This window comes from Amphiura filiformis, chromosome 7, assembly GCF_039555335.1.
Source record: "Amphiura filiformis chromosome 7, Afil_fr2py, whole genome shotgun sequence".
Taxonomy (NCBI): Eukaryota; Metazoa; Echinodermata; class Ophiuroidea; order Amphilepidida; family Amphiuridae; genus Amphiura; species Amphiura filiformis.
The window spans coordinates 32,737,764-32,764,924 of record NC_092634.1 but is presented as its reverse complement, the minus strand read 5'-3'; the positions used below and the strand labels follow the sequence as shown (position 1 = coordinate 32,764,924).

Genomic DNA, 27,161 nt, shown 5'->3' with positions numbered 1-27,161 from the left:
TACGATAGTGTAGCACTCTGGCGACGCATTGTTGTAGAAGGGTAATACAAACTTCATGTTTATTATACTTTAGAAGCACCTTGCATTACCGTGCTTTCACATTCACCCGCATTTTAATCTTCTCATCGTCATCAGGTCATTCCTACAGCACTGTAAAATGCAGGGTAACAATTCACTTCCCACAAATTTAGTGGGGAGGGTGGAAGTCCAGAAAATAGTTTTTGTGACCTTCATGGTCAGATTTTGAATGCTTACATTGTATTATAATACTTAAGCTAACTTCCGGTGTCACCCGCAAAATCGTCACCAAAACTGTTTCTACTGGGAACGTTACTGCGTATTCACCACTATTAACCACCTCAGTAGTAGGTGGTTGATGGATTCACTCGCATTACCGCACATTCATCTTCACCCGATCTGCTTCCAATGTTCTCGCTCCCATCAAATGATAAGCTTTGTTTGGAACATTCTTATTTCTCACAACGTTTAATGCTGGTTTCATACTTTCTGCCGCTTGCTGCTGAGCGGTGTGACGCTTCATCATGCAGCTTGCACCTTTCTGCAAGCGGAGCGGAATGCCGGCAAAATCGTTTCCTGTTCATGTCAGAGCGGCGCAGCTCCCGAGTTGATTTGAATTCAACTCTTAGCGATCTGCTGCTTTTGGCAAAGCAGTGGAGTGATATATATCAGCTTGCCGCTGGTCACTGCTAGCGTATTTGTTGCGCCTGCGCAGTGAAGCCAAATCGTCGGCAATGTGGCAAGTTTTCCCTTCAGTTATCATCCGATGAAATCATTGTTATACTTATAGACATGCAAATTGTATTTTCAATTTTAACTTACATTTGTAGCTTCACTGTTAAATCCTGAAAAGTGTTTGCGAAAAGTAACCGCGAGTTCCACAGGACACGTTTGTAAAACGTGCGTATCTGAATCATGGTAGCTGCATAGAGAAATGGATTAATACAGGCGTTGAGGTACAGCAAATTTCCCATTTGGTCACAATGGTACATATTATTACACTTAGGACAAAAGATTGTGATGAGAGCATACAATACATACGGCAGTGTGCAGATGTTGACAACCAATACGATAGAACCAAGCACTATGGCTGCCTTCTTGTAACGCTTGTTGGGATCAATTTCAGCCCTAGGTATCTCCATGAGCAGTGTTCGAATTTAGGAAAAATAAATGGTTGTCCCACGGACAACCAGATTACAATTTCTGGTTGTCCGTCTAAGTTTTTGGTTGTCCGTAGGCCTACAAATGTGACTTTTGGCTAGATTTATGGTTGTCCGGTGGACAACCGAATCAGTATTTTTGGTTATCCAGCGACTTTTTTAGTTGTCCCGGGCAACCGGACAACCAAAATTTCGAACGCTGTCCATGAGCCATTGGTACAGAAGAGCTACCATTTGGTCCTGCAGCAAACCTACTGGAACTTTGATTCATATTGAGGTGTGATTGAGGTGACATACTTGTGTTGCTGCTAGGTTGAACCTTTAGTTTGCGCAATTTGTTTACCAGCCGAACAAAAAATGCAAAACTGAATGATTCAATCGCAAGGAGTGGACCAAATATACCTAGCATAGATATCACAAGTGCATAAGCTATGTTATGCTTTGGCGGTGAGCGGCACATTTGGCTGAAGTCGAAGTAATCATGCAATGAAGGTGGTGTCAGCATATCCCAAAGTAGTACTTCGCTGGTTCCTAGTAGAATACCATAGAGCCAAATCCCACAGATGATACACATTATGCGCTTTCTGGATTGGATCCTCAGATACTTGGGATACTCTCGGGAAAGAAGCAGAAATCGATCCATACTTATTGCTACAGTTGTTACCATTCCAGCACTGATAAACAGATTAGACAGAGATTGCAATAGCTGGCATCCATATTTGCCATACAGCCAACGTTTCATGGCAGTATTAGGGAACTGGTAAATTTGCAACAGGCCTATCCCAAGGTCAGCACATGAGAGGTTGAAAATCAATAAATTACTTGGTTTCCGTCGCAGAAGGTTTACCCTAACCCTAACCGCCTAAGGGCTTTTTGGCGACGGGAAGGGAAAGAAGGAAGGAATAAAGAGAGAAAAGAAGGAAAGAAGTTGTTTGCTCTGGGTGGGATTCGAACCAGAGACCCTCGCATGCCAGGCACTGGGTCGGCGACACTTTGCCACGGGTCTTGGGCTTCGCTGGCCAGCGAAACCGCGCCTATTTATCACTTAGGGCGATTGCGTCATCACACCACGTGGGATGCATGCACGAACGGCGCATATATCAAGTAGCATTTTGTAGTATACCGTCCTGTTAGGGTTAAGGAAGGCAACTATTGTTGCCATGTAATAGTTGCCATGTTGGTAATGAGAGTCAAAATGGCAATAATGCCGAGACAAACTGAATACAGAATGTGTAGGTTACTATGCGGATCCATTTCGAAATGATACCAGGAAATTAAAATGGTATCCAAATAGTTTGTTGTGAACAATGCTCAACAGTCAGCAGTGACTATATCTACATGGTTGATGTGCTCCACAAAATTGGTGCTGCTACTGGTCTTTGATGAGGTTGATTTTCTCTGCATTGATTAAGACAAGCTTTGGACCCTCTCACAGTCAATCTCTTGCTTAAAATGATCATCAACCTTGTCGCTATTATGCCCGGGGGGGGGGGTCACTCGCATACCAAAGTGGTACGCATGCTCGTCCCCAAAAACGTCGAAAAAGGGTTGATTTTTGGCCTTGTGGCTGCGTCTACGTTTTTAGAAAAAAGGGTGCTTTTCAGGTAAAGTTTCGACATTTAGGGTATATTTTTATAACTTCAGTGGGTTTGTTTTAGAATTTACACCATGTAGGGGTCCATTTTAGTTTCTTACGCCGAATGACGCCATATTTTAGGGGTAAGATTTACAGAGCCTTACGCCAATAAGGGGTGAAATTTTTCCACATTGATTACGCCATTTAGGGTCCATTTTTGAGGTGCTGGGACGAGCATGCATACCACTTTGGTATGCGAGTGATCCCCCCGGGCTATTATGACCATTCGCAAAGGTGAGTACATCCTCGCTTTATAGTATAAAATAAGGATTATTGCTATAATAACATATAATATGAGATAATAGTCAGTGTTAAAAAAACCAGTTCTATAAAAAATGCAAAGGTGTTAAATGTTTCACTTTCATCTCAAAACTAATTATTAAGTAACAAAATGAATTTCCTGAGTGTAATAATGCCTGATTTTGTAATTACATATCAGTAAACATATTATGAAATTAAAAGCATGGATTTTCATTGCTCACTAGTGCACTAAAAACTGTCCGAATATAACAGGACTTGATGAGACAAAAATATGTTGAATGATTCATTCAAGGTTTTGTGAACATTACTGTATGAGCTTTCCATATGTTACTTTTTAATATTTGACTGACATGTTATAATATAATATACATTGTAGATGTAATATATATTATATTATAATTTTTTGCCAGTTTTTGCTGGTTTTAAACCAGGCAAAAACTAGGTTTTACCACTTTACCGTCAAAAACCTATTTTTGCTTGCAAAAACCGAACCCTGTTTGAGTGTTTGTCTCAAAATGCTATCTACAATTGATTTCTTACAAGTTGCTATAATTTAAAGTATGCTTTGAGCAGATTTTTGGTGATACACTGTAAGTGTTGTGCCTGCAAAGTGGGCTGGACATTTTTGGCAACCCTGTGTACATTGTAGGTCTCTGCTATGACTACAATGTACAGTATTCAACCTAATTAGTGCCTGGGTGCTGAAATCAGTCATGGGGGGGGGCACTTATTGAAAGGATGAAATGAAAGTCAAAACTGGGGAATTTACACACAGAAATACTGCACTAAACAATCTTTCTTTTTTATTAGCCGAACACAACATCCGCATTTCTGTGCAATATAAAAACTCATACAAAATATCTATACTATCAGTCTTCTGAAAACCTGTGTTTTTCCCTTATGATGGTAAAATTGTCTTACACATGTATATGTGGGAAAGTTGACTTAGTTAATTTTTATATTGAATATAGTGCAAAGTTACAATTAATATTCTTAATTCTAAAAGTCTATGCACTATGCAGTCTTCCAAATACCATATTTTCCTCTATTTATATAATACACTCCTCAAAAGAATCAGTTGAATAGAAGTAGCATTTTTGAAAACATTGGATATGATGATAATATTACTGATAATTGTGCTTGATCTTTCATTACATCACTTGTTCACTAAGCTGCAGGCAAAATTCATTCATTACAAATATCCGTCATCACCCACATCGTGAGGGGGAGGGAGGAAAATCGAGGTCAAAATTTCAATTTTGGAGCCATTTTACATTTTATAGTGATCATTAAATGGTACAGAACGACAGAACATATGTGACCCTTCGCCACAACTGAGCCCGGATGTCGCTAAACTTGATTTTGTGCTACAGTGAAAATTGGCTTGAAAGGTCATTCCGATGAAAAATGAGATTTTTAAAGATTTGAAATGATTAATATGTTTTCTTACACTAGTCCAAGTTTCATTGCAAAATATAGAGTAGAAACAAGTAAAAAACCTCATTTTCTGAAGCTTGTCGTTCTAAAAATATTCCTAAAATTGAGTAAAAAGTGTTTTAGAGCGTCAAAATAATCGTGAAATTTGTCCACTGCTACGAAAAATTCTCTCGTTCGAGTGCCGCCATGTTTGGTATTGCCGGAAAGCTGGGGATTTCCAGATTTATTTCTAGCGGATATTTTCATGTAAACGTTGTTATTATATTAGCCAATGAGAGGCCGTTTTACATGACCCTATTTTAGTATAAACATCTGGTTCTTCTGTTGCCAAGATCGTGCGAATGGACTGTTTGATTGGTCAAATTACGTCAGCTGACCCGATGATTCTGCGCAGTACGGATGTTAATTATTATTAATTAGTGTTTATCTTTATATTTTAGCACAGAAGTTACATACTAAAAATGTTTAAATTATGGTAACTTGCTGTTAACATTACAAAAAGCATTATACCCAGCCTAGCGCTCTTTTCAGAGCGGGCAGTTCAATAAGTGCTGTCGAGGGTCAACATGCTAATGACACAGTTATTTGTGGTGATAATTAAGTGTTCCAATTGATACTTTAATCCTGTCTTTCATGTATTTGATGATTGTAGCATTCACAGAAAAAATAAAACACTTAAAAATCGCAATGCAAAAATGGTACAAACTCGAAATGGCATCTAAATTCTATGTTTAGTTATTTGTTCTGTTGCTTTGGTGATGGTGTAAGATGTTAATTAGTATTAATTAATGTTTATCTTTATATTTTTTAAAATTGTTTTAAGTGTTTCTTATTTGCTTTTATTGTATAAATTGTCTAAAAGCTTTCGTTAACACAACTGATATCAACATTATTGGACATGGTTATGTGTGTGAATTTTCATCCAGTTATTTTTAACGATATCCGATATCCGATACTGATTAATGAGTATCTAATTAATAACTCATTAAATATGCAAAAATAAGATGAAGTGTGGTTTCTTTCTCTTTTAATAATTAGGATAGGATATAATAAGTGTCTGTGCAAAGTTTGGTGGTAATAGCATGTATGGAAGCCTGGAAGGTAATGGTTGCTATGGTCAAAAGTTGTAAATCATTTAAAAATTGGCAAATTTTGAAACCCCTGACTTTAAACTGTGTTTTCTCGGTTTCGCGTTTTGAAACCGTGACACCTTTGAACGACAATAACTTTACTTCTAGATATGCTATGAAGCTGGTTGAAGTGTTTTTTTAAAGCTTATGGTATGGCCTTTGCAAGTATGCCAAAACCTCAAAATTGTCTAGGGGCGACATCTGGGCTCAGTTGTGGCGTGGGGTCACATATAGAGTATTCATTTATGCATTACGTTGCACTAGTAAGGGAGCTCAATATGTGAGGAGGGGGCCGGGAGATCATCTTTTGTGCGGTTACATTAATGACTTTCCCCTCTCCCGGGTTTACATTGAGGGCATCTTCTACCCACTAATGTGACGTATAGACCCAAACGCACATCACATACACAAACCCATCTCAATATGTGACTTGACCTAGGCCGTGGTGATGTTTGAAAAATGGCTTCAAAATCGAAATTTTAGCCTCCATTTTTTCCCCTCCCCTCAAGATGTGGGTGATAGCGGATATTTGTAATGAGTGAATTTTGTTTACAACTTAGGGAACAAGTTATGTAATGAAAGATCAAGCAAAATTATCAATAATATTATCATCATATCCAATGTTTTCAAAAATGCTGATTATATTCAACTGATCCTTTAATTCTTTTGAGGAGTGTATGTTCCAGCTACGGTGACACCTCATGACGTCACACTGGACAAATTTCATTCACTGTCAGAGGAGGTTCGTAGGTGTGAATGCAATGGACTGCATATTTGGGCGGATTTACTCGAATTTAGAACCTGGATCACCCGATTGGGCGGAAAAGCACATGACTTTAAAACTTCCGAGAAGTTACGGACCGACCAATAAATGGTCACAAAACCCTTTGTAATTGCAATTGGGAGCTTAAGAGACTCAAAACCTTTATAAATTGGCTAAATTGAAAGGAAAATACATCAAACTACTGCCGCAACCTGACTCATTGCAAAGTAGCACAATTTTAGGCAAGTAGCGGCACTGTTTTTGGAATAGTGGCAAGTGATTGCCAAGTAGCCCAATTGTGCACCTAAGGTGCGTTGTTGGCATCACTGACTCTAATACCTCTTTGAAAGTGACAGAGGTGTCATGGAAGTTGGAACAGATAATTGCAAACTTTTACTTTAACAAGTGGGACAGTTGACTGAAATAATAATTTAAGTAAACCATAGTGCAAACTACAATAACACAACATCAGTATTTTACCCTAAGACAGAGAAATTGAAAAACACTCGGGCGCAAAATTTGCATGCATGTTGGCAATCAGACACGACAACCATTTATTGACTTTTGTTTAAGACCGCACCAGTACCTACAACAAATAAACAAACAAACAAATTCTCAGCAGTATTATAGCCAAATATATAATAGGAGATTCTCTAATCGAAGCGAATTACCCAACCCAAGACTCTCATGAAACAACGACCAAAGGCGCAGAAAATCTCGTTTAGCAAAACCAAATGTGATCCAAACTTGCACTCTGGTGGCCGCCACCGAGGCTAAATTCTGAGCGTTTGACCCCGAACCCGTGGATCATTAAATCAAATATCATGGCTGAACCAAATGTGATCCAAACTTGCACTCGGGTGGCCGCCACCGAGGCTAAATCTGAGCGTTTGATCCCGAACCGTGGATCATTCATCAAATATCATGGCTGGAAACTCAACAATAAATTACGGTACTGGTGCATACAGATCCCATGCTCCCAAGTGGAATTCCTGAGACTCTTCAACAGGTGATCTACCTGAAGTTCAAAGGATCAAGTCTTAATGTTAGCATTCTATGACATACATATATCATAATAAATAAATACAGAAAAGATAATTCAAAACCCAGCATTATTTTCTTTTGCTTACTGTGTGAAGTCTTTGACCTTATAAAAGACTACTTTACTGTTTTTGATGACACCTGTGCCACCATGTAACAATACGATTGTCAATTCCTGTACATATATATAGTTTTGACGACTTACTTTCCCTCTTGAACTATCATTCAAAAAAAGGGTTGATACAGAACAATTATATAAATTTTATGTAGCAACATATTGGACACATGATCTAATTAAACAGTGTACATTGTATCTTTGAAGATCTGAGAAAGGGAAATTAATTGCAAGTCACATGTAATTTTAATGATCGGCGTCAACTCTTTATTCCTCCCTCCTTATCTACAGGGACCATAATTCTTGATTTTTCTTTTAAACTTACAGACAGTTAAATGCTTAAACTTACAGACAGTTAAATGCTTTAATTAGCTATTATTTAACACACTACCATGTAGTAGAAAAAATATATCTGTATTTATACAGGTCATTATCTCATTACTGTCTCACATAATTATATTTTACTTCCTTCTCACATGTCCACACAGGGCGCGGTGGGTGGGAAGATTTTTGTTGTTGTCGTGTCCAATACAAAACCAACAGTGAATAAATCACCACCTAATCACGCCCGAAACCCGCGAAGGCGGCAAATCCCATTGGTTCCCGGGTCGAGCCAAACAATACAAATTTATCAGCATGACAATGATTGACATCAGACCCGGTAAACAATAACATGGATTGGCCCATTTCTAGCAAGGGTAAATTGAGTTTAACTTGTTGCACTGTGTTAAACTTTATTCTGTACAATATGTTACATATATTCAGTCTTCAGTTCCAGTCTTCCTGAATACCCACATTTTCCCCTTTAGTGTAAGTGTAACTTTACTTACCAAGGTGGGACAGTAGACTTACTAGATTTTTATGTGAAATAATGTTATATTTTAAAACATAGTACAAAGAACTATACTGAACACAACATCCACATTACATTTCTGCGCAATAAGTTGCAATAAATATACTTCCAGTCTTCTGAATACAAAAATGTACATGTATTTTTCATCATATTTTCCCCTTTTGATGGTAATCTAATGAACATGTGTGACAGTTAGGGCCAACAGTTGACTAACTAGATTTATATTTGAAATAAAATTGATGCAGAAATTAACAAGTTATGAAATGCAAAGTGATGGAAGGTACAGATATATCCAAAAGTTGCAATTTTTGCTTCTGTCAACTTTTCCCATAGCAGACACCATTGATTTCTACACAGTGAGTGCACGCATGGGCAATGGCATACAACAATGTATAAGTCTTTCCAGCAAACACAAAATGTTCTAAACAGGTTATTTTTTGGATTTTGTTTTGGTAAAAACATATTAATGACAGTTAAAAAAGTTGGGTTATAATTACATAAAGGTCATGAAGACCGTTTTTTAAATGTTTTGTATGAAAACACAACAACAACAAAATGTTGTCAAAATGTTAATTATAAAATATAATTTTTGCAAACATTTATTTTAAAATATTTCGTCAACACTTAAAGGAGTATTTCGTGATCCTAGCATCCTCTTTTTTGTGACATTTTTCAATAGATATCCACGAAAAAAGCTTAGCCCAAAAGTTTCAGTTGATTCCGATTTTGTGTTTGCGAGTTATGCATGATTAATGTGTATACACTATAAAGTACTACTCCATAGACCACTGTTGTAATTTCGTTCTGGTATTCTGTCGGTCCATGCCACGTCACTTACGGTTGATGATGCGACTCATATTTTTTCAGAGTGGAACTTACTTACTTGATTTATCGTTTTATATAATGACAAACCGACAATTAAAGTCCATGGTCGAGTGTTGGTTTTTCCGAAATTGACAATGTTGTCACTCCAGTCTGGAGTGACAACATCGATAGTCTCCTTCACAGCCGGTTTCTGTCGATGATTACAAACCGTGAGCCACGTGAAGCTTGGGCCCAAGACTAGAAGCTGGACCGACAGAATACCAGAACATAATTCAAAATTGGCAATATTTTTGCTAAACGAATTAATCCAGTGGTATAAAAATTTCAACTTTTTTGAGAAAAGTGGGGGGATGAGGCTGTGGATCACCAAATGCCCTTTTAAATAAAGTCACGAAATGCCCTTTTAAAATTATGTGTATACACTACTCCATAGACCACTGTTGTAATTTCGTTCTGGTATACCAGAACAGTATTCAAAATTGGCAATATTTTTGCTAAACGAATTAATCGGCAAGAAATATTTTGTACATAAACATTATATAGCCAGACGTTTCCAGTGGTATAAAAATCTCAACTTTTTTTGAGAAAAGTGGGGGGATGAAGCTGTGGATCACGAAATGCCCTTTTAAATAGAGTTATGTTGAAATATTTTACATTAAGTTTTCAAAAAATGTTTTTGAATGTTATGAAAACATTTTATACCCTTTATATACCTTATATACTTGACATTTAAATGTGTTCTTGCAACCATTTCTAACCTTAAGCGAATAATGTCGAAAATATTTTGTGTTTGCTGGGATAACACTCAAAAAGTACATATGCATGGTGCAGTGCAAGTGCGGACAATGAGGCCTGCTACAGATAAACATTGACAGAAGTGAAAAATCTACCTACCATCACTTTGAGTTTTGTAACTTGGGGATTTCTCTATCATTTGGTTATAAAGAAAACATCCTTGCGCACATTATGGTCACCTTGATTTTTTGAAATCTACCTTCACTTTTACTGTAAGTCAAACTGCTGCATTATTTATTGTGCTGACTGAACATATGAATATAAACATGCTTCATGTCCAGTATATAGTCTGCCATGTTAGCGTTAGTTTTTTTGTCGTGACATACGCTGCGTCTTCTGTTTTTTGCTCCAATGTTCCGTTCTCTGCTCCCATCAAATGATAAGTTTTGTTCGGGAATTTATTATTTCTTACAACTAATCTTGAGCCGTGTAACACTTTGTCTTGCTGTTTGTAATTTTCTACAAGCGGAGCGGTATGCCAAAATCTTATCCTGTTCTCATACGTCAGAGTGGCGCAGCTCCCAAGTTGATTTGAATTAAACTTCTAGTTATTGCCGCTTTGGTCAAAGCAGTGGAGTGATCGATATATTGGCTTGCCGCTGGGCACCGCTAGTGTTTTTGGTGCGACTTGCAGTGAAGCAAATTGTCCTCAGAGCGGCAAAGCTGCAATTGGCAGCAGAGTATGAAACCAGCATTGTGCAAACCAAACAAAGAACTGTGTATATACTAACCCTTTATTGTTATATTGAGTTAATGTTTTCCCTTCAGTTATCATCAGATGAAAGCATTCTGATTAGCAGTTTAGCCCCATCTAACATTAATATAGTCCAGCAAATGTATTTGCAATTTTAACTTAGCTTCACTGTTTAATCCTGAAAAGTGTTTGCAAAAAAGTCACTGCGAGTTGCACAGGACACGTTTGTAAAACCGGCGTATCTTAATCATGGTAGCTGCATAAAGAAATGGATTAATGCAGGAGTTGAGGTAAACCAGATATGCCAGTTTGTCACGAAGATGCACATTGTTACACTGGGGACAACAGACGGCGATGAGAGCATACAATACATATGGCAGTGTGCAGATGTTGACAACCAATACGATAGCAGCAAGTAGAACGGCTGCCTTTTTGTAGCGCTTGTTGGGATCAGCTTCAGCCCTAGCTCCATGAACCATTGGTACAGAAGACCTACCGCTTGGTCCTGCAACAGACCTATTTGAACTTGGATTTGCATTTTGAGATGACATTGCATCACTGCTAGGATGAACCATTGGTTTGCGCAATTTTCTTATCAGCTGAACAAGAAATGCAATACTGAATGATTCAATCGCAAGAAGTGGACCAAATACACCCAGCATGAACGCCACAAGTGCATAAACCAAGTTATGCTTTGGCGGTGAGCGGCAATCTTGGCTGAAGTCGAAGTAATCATGTAATCCAGGTGGTATCAGCATATCGAAAAAGAGCACTTCAGCAGTTCCCAGTAGAATACCATAGAGCCAAATCCCACCAATAATAAACAGTATGCGCTTTCTGGATTGGATCCTCAGATACTTGGGATACTCTCGGGACAGAAGCAGAAATCGATCCATGCTTATTGCAACAATTGTTACCATTCCAGCACTGATAAACAGGTTAGTCAGGCATCCTTTCAGCTGACATCCATATTTACCAAATGGCCAAGGTTTCATAGCAATTAGAGGTAAATTATAAATTTGAATCAGTCCTACCCCAAGATCAGCAAAAGACAGGTTCAAAATCAATAAATTACTTGGTATTTTTCGTAGAACACTTACTTTAAAGAAAGCAACTATTGTTGCAATGTTACATATGAGAGCCAAGATGGCCAGAATGCTGACAATAACTACGTACAGAATGTGTAGGTTATCACCCAGATCCATCTTGTAATGATACCTGAAAATTCAAACCGTATTCTGAAAGCTGAAAATATGGTTTTTCAAAATAGTTTGTTGTGAATGGTGCTAAAACAGTCAGCAGTGACTTGATCTACAAGACTGATGTGCTCCACAAAGTTGATGTTGCTACTGGTCTAAGATGAGGTTGATTTTCTCTGCATTGATTAAGACAAGCTTGGAACCGCTCACAGTAAATCTCTTGCTTCAAATGAGCTTGTCATCACTTGTGTCACTAAATAATGACCATTCACAAAGGCGGATATCCTCAAATTAAGTGATGAACTGACCTAATATGTGACCCGTTCTGACAAAACCAGGAACAAGTTGCATTTGTGACATTTCATGATTTGAATAAAAATGTAAGCACTAGACAATAAGCTTTAAAATTATACCAAAGTTATATAAATAGCATCATCAATACTTTTCAAGATATGGATAATTTTGTAAATGATACCTTGATATTTTGCCAAATTGCTATGCTGAGTAATGGGCCAATTAGTTTCATGTCTTACACAGGATTGAACAGGGATTACCATAGTTCAACTTCAACTGTAAAGTCCACTTACCCGGTCCACTTAGTCCCACAGTCAAATATCATGAAATTAAGAATTCCAAAATTTGATTTTTTTAAAATGGTAATGTCATCTTTAAAGGCCTATAACTCAAAAACATGTCTGGCGACTTATTCCAGGTTTTGTTGGAGCTGGTGACATATAGCCGGTCAACAAGCAATTTTGTGTATGAGCAGAGCACTTGTAAGATCAGCTAATCAGGCTTGTGTATAAAAAAAACTTGGAACAAACTAAAAAAGAAGATTTCTTACAATTGTATTAGCTGTAAAACTTCCTGGCGTTCAATCTGATCATTCGGTTGTCAATTTAGATTTCAATGATGGTCAACCCACTAAAGGTCATGGTTTTTGTAAGCTTAATGATAACTATTTACATCATGATGCTCACTCCATTAATTTGGTCAAAAAGAAAACTAAAGATTTTAAAAACATCCATAAAAATTCACACCATAATCCAAATGTTCTCTGGGATTCATTTAAATATTGAATAGTGGCGGCACCAGGAAGGGGGGGTTATGGGGAAGTGAATTTTTATTTTTTTTTTGGGGGAAGTGAAAAATAGACAAATTGCCTCAAAAATGGGGAGGGCATAGCGAATATTGGGGGGATCCTCTCCCGAGTAGCGGACATGGTATTGAATACTGTGTACGAAAAAAAGGAAAGGAATGGTGTTAAAACAAAATTAATGGGTGATATAGAACAGGTAAAAAAATTATTCACTGTTATCGCAGTTTGAAAAATTGGAAGCAAAAATGTTGGATTTTGAAACAAGAGGTTATTGATTATTCATTCAAGAAATAGATGGATGGAGGAAGGTGAGAAAAGATCAAAATATTTTCGTAACTTGGAAAAAACATTGTTTCTAACCAGTCTGACATTGTTAAAGAAATTTATAACTTTAACCATAGATTATATTCTGAAAAACAGTTACTGACAATTCTTGTGATACTATATGGAGGATTTTCTTACGAATATTGACATCCCCAAGTTGAGTGCTGAGTCCAAGGAAATTCTTGATCAACAAATTTCAAAGAAAGAATTTGTGTTTCTGTTTAAAAAAAATGGAAAAAAAAGGTTTGCTTTAAATGTACATTGTACCTGCATTGTTGGAATAAAGGTGGCAACATGACAGCCTTGAAAATATAAAAACACACCAACATAGAGGACATCTACACAGAATACTAAATCTGCATCAATATGTACTAGGATCCACAACATGCTCATCTATCAGGGTACAGTTCTTTAACCCCAACACATGTGCAATACATTGAATGACCTTTGAAAATTTGGGTACAAAAACTCATACTCTGTAAACTGAGGTCTAATTTTGCAACCATGATCTTTTTATTGAGGATATTGAATTATGCCATTGGGCCATATAATAGTGATGGTGTGTCCCAAATCCAAACCAATGTGGACTTGTGTATAACTATAGTCTGATAGTATAGTTCGTTTTGGGACTGTTCACAGTTCACATGGCACACATTTCACACAGTAACACAGGGGGGGCCGGCCAAGATTGGCTCAATTTTGACGTTGTCATTGGTTTTACACGTAAACACAAAAATGTCTCAAATTATTCCAAAACTGTACGTATATGTTATTAAGCACTATTTTATCAGTCTAAATCCGTTGAGGTTCGCCAGTGAACCTCATTGTAAGTACTGTTTTTTGATGTTTTTTGTATGAATAACGCACGATATGTTACGATATATATACTGAAAATTTCCACTATGTGTATCAATGAGTTTACGTGGTATAGTGGTTACGGATCTCGCCGCCCACGCAGAGGGTCCCGAGATCGATTCCCATCCCCGGCGATGATCGAAAAATTTTCTTCTTCTTTTTTCTTTGAATTTAAAATTATTTATTTTCATGTGAAAATGTATATATTGCACTGGGAAATATATTTTGTGCATTTTTTTCTGTAATGGGGCCACCCGACCAATAGAGCTAAAAAGCGGATCTTGGCTCCGGGAAAAAATAATTAAATCCATCGTGCAGGCAGTGTTGCCGTCATATTGTCTGTTTTGTTTACACTTTTGGCTGTTGCCACATTGAATAATGTAGTCCACCATCGTCTGCAGTAACAGCGACATATATGTGACCATCCACCAGGTAGTAAAGTCAGCTCTGTATCATTTTCTGTTTATTGCAGATTTGGCAAGAATGCACTTTTAGCTTTAAAATAACACCTCAACCAGCTTCATCGGACATCAGGAAGTGAAGTTATGGTTCATCAAAGGTCAAATTTCTAGTATATTTTACATAGAAATTTGATTGTATCTCAAAATGGAAAATGCCAACTTTACGACCAGTTTGTGGTGGATGGGCACATGCCACATATGTATCAGAATCTGCGGTATTGTCAAGTTGAATGTTAAAATCCACACTAACTACCCTTGTGGAAGATTTGGAAGTATCTTCCACAGGGGGAGTATGAATTTCAAATGGAATTAGCTGATTAACCAATTCTATTTTAATCTCACTCCTCCTGTGTAAGATTCAGGTTGAACCTTTATCAGAGGGTATATATGAGAATCAAATAGAGCTGCCTAATGCTTTCATTCCATTTGAAGATAATACTCCCCCTGTAAAAGATATTTCCAAATCTTCCACAGGGGTAGTATGGATTTCAACTGGAATAGCCCAATCTAGGTTAACTGTTCAATTTGATGGTTCCAAAATGAGGAACTGGAACACCCTCTGGGAGCAAGGTGTTAAGAAAAGCTGACAGAAAAGCATGTTTCAGTTTCTTAGCCGTAGCTCTTGTTACACAGCACCCAAAGACACAGTCAGTGGGCAACGTCCACATGGGAGCCGCAAGATCACATCGGTGTGGACTTCCCTTGTGCGTGCAGACAACATGCATTGTGCAATGAGCGCCCTACACGTTGTAAAGCACTTACAATAAACACGATTATTTCACAGATGCAGATCTGAGTGTCATATAGACCATGCACATATTTTTTTTTTTTTGGGGGGGCTTTGGGGCCCTCCCCGGGTAAAAGCAGGGAGCGGCCAAAAAGAAGGGGCAAAGAATAAGAGAAAAAGCAGCAAAAAGAATTATTTTAAAAAAAATGGTGTAAAAAGTGATGAAAAAAGTTTAACAAAATTTGGAACTATACATAAAAATATTTTGTTTGTTTTTTGCTCTTCACTTTTTTCAAACCATCGGAAAAAAAATTGGGTCAATCTTTTCGGGCTGTTGATGAAGGGGGGCAGCAAAATTTACTTTTCTGCAGCACACCGGGGTAAAAGCAGCCACTATAGACAGTTGCTGTCATTGATGCAGATCACAGGAGTGCACACCAATGCGGATTGATGCAAATTTTGCCTCCCATTTGGAGTCTCTCAGTATTGATTCCAGAGCACAAGAAGCACACGCACACATTTGAAAATCATTCATGCCAAGAGGAATATTTTACACAACAAATTGCATCACCAGAAAATTGATACCTCTCCAGTGACCATCATCTCGCCGTGAAATCCCCGATAGTCACGGAGCGATGAGAGGTTAAATACAGGTGAATGCTAAACCCGAAGGGTTAAAAAAAAACCATGCTACCAAGACGCTTTCCGCCGACTTTTCTATCTTCCGGCAAATTTCAATTGCGAAAAAGAGAAAGAGGTCGCTGTATACGTGATTGGTGTTTGAGGCACGTCTCGAGACCCACAGGGAAAATCAATTTGAGGAGTTGATGTAAGAAGGCAATAGCTGCCCTATAGAGATGTGACAATCAGTAGCGTAGCCAGTGGGGGCAGGGGGCAGTCAGTGCCCCCCCTGACAAAAAGTGAAAATGAAAGTACCCCTCAGAGAACAAAATGAAAGAGAAAATCGGGAAGGCAAAGGAAAAGAAAAGGGGCAAGGAGCCCGTTTTCAGCCAAATTCATCCAGATTATGGGTCAAAATAGTGTAAAATACAAAAATTATCTGTGCTACTTGTACACAATTTGTCCCAATAAGGCCCTTTTCACCCAGATCATGGGGAAAAATAGTGTAAAATACCAATTTTTGCACGCTACAATGCGCACATTGCATACCTGCCAACCGTTCCTTATGCAAAAGGCATAAAAGACCTGAATTTTACCATGTGTCCTTATTTGTGCAAAAATATGACTATACATTGTAGTAATACAATGTAATATGTAAGAAATTCAGGTATGTCCCTATTTCCCTATTTTTCTCCCATTTGTCCCTATTTGTGAGGTTTTAGGGTTGGCAGGTATGTTCCAATAAAGCCTTTTTTTAGGGAAGCTCAAAGACTTTACATGTGTAATACCCTCCGATAATTAGCGGACAAAATGATGCAACCGGATTTTTTTTTGCCCTGAAATTTGTATTCCCCCAAGAAAGCTGGCTATGCCCCTGGTGACAATTTCTGCAGTCTATAGTGTACACATCTAAAAAATTATGACACCTGGCAGCTTTTGCAGATCTGGCCTTTTGGCACTATAACCCCTTGAATTGTAGTGCCCTTCAACGGTAACTGCAGCAATTGGCTGGCGATATAGGGCACTGAAAGGTCGGGGATCGCTTGAAGTAGTGTATGTTTGTTGAAGATCCAATAATTAGCATGCTATTGGTCTTGTTTGCTTTGTCAATTGGTTTAACTTGAGAGATAGAATTTGTGTTTGGGTTGTTTCATGAGTACTTGGGAAAGAGAGGCAAGGTGGATGGTGTAAATGGAGGGAATGACAGGCGAAGGAGGACTATAACCAGGTTGATTTTAGAGTTACATAATTATTTTGTGTATATTAAAGCCATAATGTGTGATTTGCTTCACAGCGATGCCCTCAATTTTACTTGGATTTCTACTTTTGCATTATTATAATGCCCAGTGGTGTACTAAAATAGCACGTTTAAAGACTAAGCCTGAAGTGCTTTAATAACAGTAAAATTTAACTTTTTATATTAAAACCGGGTCGACCCGGTTTTATTCAGAGTTCACCGATCGAGAGCTTGCTAACATGTCCCATGGATGTCAGCTTATGTGTACACACGTCGAGCGCGATGCTACGTGCAGTATTACATGTAATACGATCGGCGAGCGTAGTACACGCATTGTAGGCACTGGAATGAAATCGCTATTTTCTTTGTTATACCTCATTTGTTTGGCTCAAAATAAAAAGGGGGATAATGTGATCAGTGAAAACAAACATTTCCCGAAACATTTAAATAGGAATCTATTCTTTATGCAAATCACACATTATTATTTTAAAGGGATTATTATAAGCAATTTGCAGAGCATAAAATTGTTCAAATTTTAATTAATTAATCTCATCATTGCATGAGCTGTAAGAATCTGAAAATAATTTTTTCTCAAGGCGTCACAGTTTTTGGATGGGAGCAGTTCCTGTAATCATTGTGAGATGAGTTGATATTGAAGTCATTCACAGACCCGTTGACTGTTTTAAGCTGCCAGTGGATGCGCTCTCATACTATGAATGATGACCATTCATATTTCGCAATATCAAAATGGCGACTTGTTTTACTACATTGACAGTGGCACAATGCATCAAAAATGCCTACCATTACACGACACGTTAAGCCTAATGGCCCCTGGGCTCCTTTGCCTTAGGGTATATTTCATGTACAAATAGAAAGCTCCCTCCTCTAAAAATCCCAACAAGAATTAAGGGTACATGTATGTGCTCTTATTTTCTGATGGGATTTTTATGGGAGGGCACTTTTAGTTGTGTCTAAAATTCCAGTTATAAATGTCAAGGTAGCCCATAGCGCCATTAGGCAAACTTTTACTGTATGGATACATTTTGAGGCTTTTTTTTACCAAAATTTAGACTTAATGGAAATTGTGTTAGAATTGCATGTCATCAGGGATTTTATTTGAACAGGTTATGATTTTTTTTTCAATTGCTTGTCCAAAAGTACCTGTCAATAAGATGGGTTGAGGATTTTTCCACCCATCTACTTTTGAGATGGGTCTCTGGCTTACACCTTGACCCACGGCACAGGCGCCAAAATATATTTATAGCCTTGTATTTATTTGCAATTATTGATTCCGATTTGTTGTTTCTGTGTTCTCTCTCCACAGGCTTATTCTACTGGATGGACTGGATTCTTTGTTTTGAATTTGTAGGAAACCTCAATGACAATCTACAAAAAAGTCTAAATGCTGATACTACTGAATGGAAAAGACTACCAAAGGGTAAGTAAACTGTTTCTTTACACAAATTTCTGTCACCCATGATGGCAGGGATTTGATTTGTTGTAAACCGCATGTATCAGTTACAATAAAATAAACTGTTGATATCATAATTGATGAAGGTGTAGCAGCTGATACTGGCACTGATGAAATTCTTATGGTAGTATTAATGAAATAGTTATCTACTGCTGATATCAGTATTGATGAAGTAGCTAAGTTCTACAACTAATATTGGTATCAATGAAGTTGCTTTCTACTGCTGATATTAGTATTGATGAAGTAGCTGTCTACTGCTGATATTGGTATCGGTGAAATAGCTGTCTACTGCTGATATTGGTATTGATGAAGTAGCTGTCTACTGCTGATATTGGCATTGATGAAGTAGCTGTATACCTACTGCTGATATTGGTATTGATGAAGCTTAGTTATCTACTGCTGAATATTTTTATGATGAAATGGCTATCAATTGCTGATGTCAGTATCGATGTAGTTAAGTATAATATAGTTTATATTGGGATTGATAAAATTGCTCTCTGCAGATTTCGTTATTGTGAAGTAGCTGTTTACAACTTAAATTGGTATGAAATTGGTTACTACTGCTCTGCTGATATCAGTGTAAGTTTATCACTGATGAAGTAGGTCTCTATATGTACAGTTTATACATTGGTATTTTTGAAATTGCTATCTGCTGCAAATATCAGTTTTGATGAAGTAGCTCAGCTTGTCTACTACTGTCTGTCAGTGTTGATGAAGTACCTTTATTAAAGCAATGTTGCTAATGGATAATTCTATCCAATTGTACTAATGAAGAAGTACTAGCTTTTGCTGATGCTGGTATTGATGAAGTAGCTATACTGAAGATATTAGTACTAATAAAGTAGCTATCTACTGAAGATATTAGTACTAATAAAGTAGCTATCTACTGAAGATATTAGTACTAATAAAGTAGCTATCTACTGAAGATATTAGTACTAATAAAGTAGCTATCTACTGAAGATATTAGTACTAATAAAGTAGCTATCTACTGAAGATATTAGTACTAATAAAGTAGCTATCTACTGAAGATATTAGTACTATTAAAGTAGCTATCTACTGAAGATATTAGTACTAATAAAGTAGCTATCTACTGAAGATATTAGTACTAATAAAGTAGGTATCTACTGAAGATATTAGTACTAATAAAGTAGCTATCTACTGAAGCTATTAGTACTAATAAAGTAGCTATCTACTGAAGATATTAGTACTAATGAAGTAGCTATCTACTGAAGATATTAGTACTAATAAAGTAGCTATCTACTGAAGATATTAGTACTAATAAAGTAGCTATCTACTGAAGATATTAGTACTAATAAAGTAGCTATCTACTGAAGATATGAGAAAGTATGATTTAGCTACTTACTGAAGATATACACCCATTGTCAATTTGTTAAGAAATATATTGGAAGAAATAATAGTCGCTCATGTCCAATTTCCTCGAAATTTACTGAAAAAAAGAGTTTTAATCAAAAATTGGCATTTTTTACATTAAAAAAAAAAAATCAATATTTGTGAGCAAGGATGTGTGCTTGATTAATTTTGCAAAGGCTTATAAAAACAACAACTTGCCACTATACAGCGAAGATCAATTTTGTTGATTTTTTTTCTTCATGGAATGTAATACTCTGACCAAAGTTTCCCCAAATGTGGGGTAACTTTGGTCAGGCTATTTTTAACCCCCAGGGCACCCGTACAAAATTATTTAAAAATTTTTTCAACTTCAAGGTGTAGAAGGAACCCTAATGTCATAAAAAAGAGTGAATTAGAAATATAATTGGTTTTGTTTGGAAGCAGTGGTTTAAAAACTCTGAAAAGTGCCCAAAGTCACCCCATTTTACAGTACCTAATCAGGGTGGCATTGATGAAATACCTAGCTTTTGCCTATGGTATTGATGAAGTAGCACTGTACTATGTGTGCCAGTATTGATGATGGAACTATCTACTACAGAGATTTACTTGATGAAATTGCTATCTACTGAAGATATTATACATGTAGCTCTCTATTGCAGATATTATGACTTACAAAGTAGCTATTTACTGAAGGTATCAATATTGATAAAGTAGAACTTATAAAGTAGCTATCTACTGAAGATATTAGTATTGATGAAGTAGATCTGTATTGCAGATATGAGAACTTATAAAGGAGCTATCTACTGAAGATATAAGTATAAGAGAGGAGGGACTTGGGTTATTTTTAGCAAATTTCCCTGGCAACTTGCAGCTCAAAAACAAAACATTCCAAGCATGCACTCTGCATAAAGTGTAACGCTTGCGATGCGCAGTGGGCATACGGTCCAGTGAGCTAATTTGATTGATCTGCCCAAGTTGTTTTCACCGGCACTTGGTTGTTTTCACTGGCATGACGTAGCACCGTCCCGGCCTATTCTGATGTATAAAGTAGCTATCTACTGAAGATAGCTACAATATTCGGACATGAGAACTTATAAAGTAGCTATCTACTGAAGATATCAGTATTGATGAAGTAGCTGCAGTGCATTGCAACCGAAGATAGTAATATTGATGAAGTAGCTCTGTATTGCAGATATTAGAACTTAAAAAGTATCTATCTACTGAAGATAATTATTAGTATTTATGAAGAAGCGCTATATTGCAGACACTAGAACTTAAACAGTAGCTATCTACTGAAGACTGATGAACAGTCAACATTAATAGGTAAATTTTCACTGGAAAATTTTCTGGACACATGACCAATGCGTATCATTGTGAGTGTAACCTCAAGCCTGATCTCTGTCCCCCGGCGGTGACCTCGCTATTCAAGTCTTAGTAATTTTGAATTGGAATAGTATTTTTGACCGCAAATTTTGATAGAAATTTGTGCATTGCAAATTTATTGAATATTATGTTATCTTAATTTTTTCACAATATCATCAAAACCTAATTTCAAAAATATCTATCTACGGAAAAAAATATTTATCTACGGAAACTCTTACCATAACATTATTAATTTGCGACAGTAACTTATTTTGCCTCAAAGGAAGAATTCTTCCTATTCAAATACATTGGAAGAACACTAGGGTGCAATCCCATGGGTGTCACGTGTCCAGAAAATTTTCCCGTGAAAATTTACCTATTAATTCTGACTGATGAAGAATGATGAAGAAGCTCTGCATTGCTACCGGAGATATGAGTATTGATGAAGTAGTACTGTGTTGTAAATATGAGAACTTATAAACTATAGCTATTTACTGAAGATATCAATATTGATGAAGTAGCGTTCTATTGCAGATATTAGATCTTATAAATTGGCTATCTACTGAATATAGTAATTTTGATGCAGTAGGTCTGTATTGCAGGTATTAGAACTTATAAAGTAGCTATCTACTGAAGATAATTCTGAGTATTTATGAAGTAGCGCTGTATTGCAGATACTCGAACGTATGAAATAGCTTCTACTGAAGATATTAGTAAATTGATGAAGTAGGTACATTATTGATTATTTTAGAAATGATGAAGTTCCATCTTCTTTTGAGTGATTTTAATGTATCAAATACCAAATAACAAAATTCTGCGTTGGTGACAAGTAAGATATGTATATTATAGGGGCAAGGACTACAACTAGTGCACTGAAAATTCAGCAACTCTAGGCAAGTAGTTATTGATTTATTGATCAAATATTGGGTTTCCCTCATTTTTGACTGTAACTCCACAACTGTTGTCTGTGCTGAAATAAAATTTCCAGCGCAGTAGTTGTAGTCCTTGCCCCTATAATATACATATCTTACCTATCACCAATGCGCTATAATTTTTGAGAAAAATGCAAAAATGGGCACAAAATTGGGCAGGGGTGTAGTACCCGCTTAATATGTACAACAACATCCAAAATTTAGGTTTAAAAAGACAAGACAACCAATGTTTCGGGATTCAGGAGCATAAAAACACCCCTTTCACTATCTAAAAACAAGTAGCACTAGCAACTAGTGCTGCAAATGAATAGTTAAAATTGCCTGTCATAATGTTTACAAAAAGTGAATAGATTTTGCCTTAAGAATTTTGTCTTCTTTAGATCAAAATAGAATGTTTTAAAGTTAGATGAACTTTACAGAATGACATTTTAAGAACTTCATAAATTTTTGCTGCTGGCTAGTGTTAGTTTGCAGGGTAGGGATGATTAAAAAACAAAACAAATGTGGGCATGAGCGTATTTTAATTTGATAAATACTTTTCAAAGTATTAGACTTAAACGTGTTTTGATCTTGACCTCTGCAGATATTTTCCTAGTAAACATGATAAATAGACACTTAGACACAGGGATTTGGTTTTGTTTTGATATTTTATTTTGAGTGGAGATGAATCAAACAGAAAGGCGGCAAAGATGTGATTAAGTCCATTCTAAAGATAAATTGAGCACTTAATAAATAAAATCTGTAGATCAAATCTGTTTGTGTAGTAAATTGTTTAGGTGCAATGAACTTGGAATGAAGCAAACTCTAGGAGAATATATATTTTCCCTGTTTGTTTTTGTGTTGACAATTTAGGGGATATTTTTAGTATTGAACTTTAAAATTCTGAACTTAAAAGTTTTTTTTTTTAATATGCGGTTGTCCAGTAATGAAGAAAACTGTATTTTTTTCTCTCTAGATGTTGTTATTTTAAAAGGATATTTAATCTTAAAGTCTCTGCACAGGCAGGTACCATATTTATTCCATTAAGGGCTGGGGTATGAACGTTTGGACAGTATTTATTTTGGGACATTAGAGCACATCAGACATATCGAATTGCATTCTGAATACGAAGAAAGTCATTCTGATATCAAATAATTTTGATTTTTGAAATTAGCAATTTAATACACATTTTATGGCAAATCATTAAAAATTGATATTTTGATATTTAACAGTACTTGAAGTAAACTTTATAAATCTGATGATTTATACTTAAAGTGTATGTAGGTGGGATGAAAAGCCGACGATCAATTGAAAATTTTGACCTTTCATTATTGAAGATATGGATTTTTTTTCCCAAATTATTGCAAAAAAAATAATAAAATAAAAATAAATAAATAAAAATAAATAAATTTAAAAAAAAAAAAAGAAGAAAAGTTCCAAAGCCTTTATCAAACAAAATTTACAGCTTAAAAAGTTAAAAAAAAAAAAAAATTATATTACGCTTGAATCTCAGCTTTGTATTTCATGTACATGCTATTTACTCTATTAAATGCCTTGGGGTATTTGAGGTAAATTTTGAATGAAATTTTAAACACTGTGATTACCAGAAGTAATATTTGGGACATCATTACGAGATTGCACAATTTTGTATGTTCATTTTCATGCAAAATGTGATTACTTAGTTCTTTCAATGAAAATTCTGCTATAATTTGGTAATGAATTGGATGAAAGTTTGCAATAGATTTTTTGTCATCTGTGCCTCCTTCAAAGGGAAGGAAAGTAACATTTTACCGTTGCTAATGTCAAATATTTGTTATGTAACCTTTGCAAAAAAGATATGTTTGGCTTCAAAAATTTAAGAATGAGGTGCTATATTGCAAAATGTCTTTTGTAGGATTGTGGATAAATCATTCAAACATTTTGTTTGACAAATCCATTATCTAAGAAGTACTCAGTACTTAAGCTTTCACCATCAGGGCTGATGGCTTGATCACAAGTGACTTGGTCCACTGCTTTTCCTGCGAAACTTCTTGTTGACATTTCCCAGAAGTGACAATGTTATTGTTTTGAGCAGTGGATCGTATACGTAATCAAAAGAAACCAGAATTTCATCAGAGTTGATTGCTTTGGCCCTGTTTTTGTGAATCAACCGTGATGAAGGTCTGGTTTCTCTCGATCAGGTACATAAGATCCACTGCTCAAAACAAAAACATTGTCACTTTGAGGACATGTCAACAAGAAGTTTCGCACAAAAAGCAGTGGACCAAGTCACTTGTGATCAAGCCATCAGCACTGATGCAAAAGCTTAAGTTGTGAGTACTCATTTAATGGATTTGTCAAGCAAACATGTTTGAATTGTCTTATATAAATCAGTAGTCTAAATAGATCTATATTATTTGCCTAACAAGAAGTGAAACATCCCCTCAAGAAGTAGCTATAAATTCTTTTTATAAAATGATGAATGATGCACTGGGCATACATTAAGCATAGATATCAAAAATGTTATTTTAGCATTGAAAAATATTGAATTTTAGTGCAAAAACAAGGTGAGAATTTTCAGATGTTTTTCTGCATGAAATCTATCAAATTTCAATGTAAAATATAAAAAAAAAGAGTGAACACATTAGTTTACAATTTCCACAGCTAAGATTTGGACTTGTGTTACATTTTCTAAAAAAAATATCATCAAGTCCAATGGGCTGTTACAGTTACACCCTGTACATGTATAGTAGATATGACCTTAATCTCCAACACAGGGAGTGTGAATTTCAATTGGGGTTACTAAAATGGATGACTCCATTTCAAATCTACACCCTCTGTGTGGGAGATTAAGGTCATGTCTTCCATAGGGGGTGTATGGATTTCAACTGGAATAGCATATTGCTTCTGTGTCCACCACTAAACAAAATATGTGATGTGATCAAGCAAAATCATTCGGAAGTCGGATATATTGATTTTAAGATATAGACAAACAAAGGAAGTATTTCCTTTTGTTTCCTATTGTTTTGGAAACTCTTTAACTGCTCATATCTTTTAAACTGGTTGTCCAAATTCAATGGGTTTATCTGTAAAATGCAGCTTAGCAAATGCTGTTTACAATCCTGTAAGAAACTGAAAATTGAATATGTCCGAGTTCAGACAGATTTTGCTTGATCACATCACATATTTTAATAAATCTCTGCTTTGTATTTCGTGTATATTTTTGTCAAGCAATTGTATGGTAATTATATATTTTCTGAAATTCAATATCATCAAATCCATTGAATTACTTTGAACAGCGTCCACCATGTCTATCTAATAATAAGGACATTCCACCTCACTATTACATGATTTTTCTTTACAAACTCAATAAAATTGATCAAAGAACTTTCATATTACATATTTATACGAACTGAAATGACATTATGTAGCCTGATAAGGTGTCAACTACATGTATAATATTATTAGAAGGAAAATATGCTGTAATATCGGCAGTGTATCTTATCTGGCTTCATGTTTGATCCAGTAGTAATGGCGAATACATCATCTGTATCATTTGTCCCTCCAACCAATGGTTCTACACATTTCCGTGAAGCGCAAGTCTCAATTTACACATATTTTCTTGAAGTTATTGTCATGTCCAGTGCAACACCCTTTGTCATCGTTGGAAATGTTGCCACAGTGGTTGGGTTTTGGAAAGTACCATGCTTGAGAGAGAAGCCAAGTAACTTGCTCATTCTAAGCCTCACCTGTGCTGATCTAGGCGTAGGGATGAACCTACTCGCGATGATCGTGCCGAGCAAAATTGCGGGGTATTGGATGTACGGGAAAATTGGATGCCAAATCAACACTTTCACCATGAATATATTTATCATTACGGGGATTTTCACCACGGCAGCGATCAGCATGGATAGGTATCTACTGATATCTAAAACTTATCCAAAGTATCTGAAACTGCAAAGTCGCAGGATGATTTGTGTCACAATTGCTATTATCTGGTCATACGCGACAGGCGTGGCTACTGTGGAGATAGTTCTTTGGGATTTGGTGAAAGTGCCAGGAGTCGGGCGAGATGGATTTGATTATCAGAAGAAGTGTCTTAACCCAGCCAAACATGCAATTTTGCCATCAGCAATATACTTTGTGATCAATGTATTTTTACCTTTGATGACAATTGAAGTTCTGAGCCTTTTGTTTGTATTAAGATTAAGGCGGAAACTCAAACGGACGAGCAGTATCACTGACCAGACCACAGGTCCATCACAATTAGATTGTTCAATGGTGCAACAATCTCCTGATTCCGACAACTCTTTGGTTGACCATCAAGCATCAACTAGCTCGTCAGCAGGACATAGCAACCGTAAAACGCATGCAGGTGGTACAAACAAGCGTTACCTTAAGGCTGCCATCACACTCGGTGCATTAGTTGTCGTACTGAATATTTGTCTGTTGCCGTATGTGCTGTACACATTGATAATAGTCCTTTTTTGTCCAAAGTGCAGCAGTGGTGTTGTGAGGGGTGTGTTGGCCAATGTGGTTCGTCTGAATTCATTTGTCAATCCAATCTTATACACTCTGACAATGAGCAAAATAAGACAATTCTACATGAGATTATTTTGTAAAAGATAAATATGAAGGAATTGATTGATAGTCTATTGGCGGCAAAATCTTGGAAATCAACTTGGAAAACAAAATCTCATAAATCAGGGTCATTGTCTTGTTAATTGTCCAAAACAATTAGAGCTGAAATCTTTCTGGAATTGGATCATTAGAGATTAAATTTACAAGTAAATCAAACAACATTAAAGGAAGTCTCCCGCAATCACAACATTGTGCC

The 27,161-nt window shown here is 36.4% G+C and overlaps 1 long non-coding RNA gene across 1 annotated transcript in view; it reads left to right on the top strand.

The window, feature by feature from the left end:
* LOC140156344 (uncharacterized) overlaps positions 1 to 27,161 on the top strand; it is a 142,938-nt gene that overhangs the window by 34,685 nt on the left and 81,092 nt on the right. Inside the window, exon 2 of the long non-coding RNA XR_011859531.1 lies at positions 18,576 to 18,689. This is a non-coding gene — a long non-coding RNA (uncharacterized lncRNA). The remainder of the gene's footprint in view (positions 1 to 18,575; positions 18,690 to 27,161) is intronic.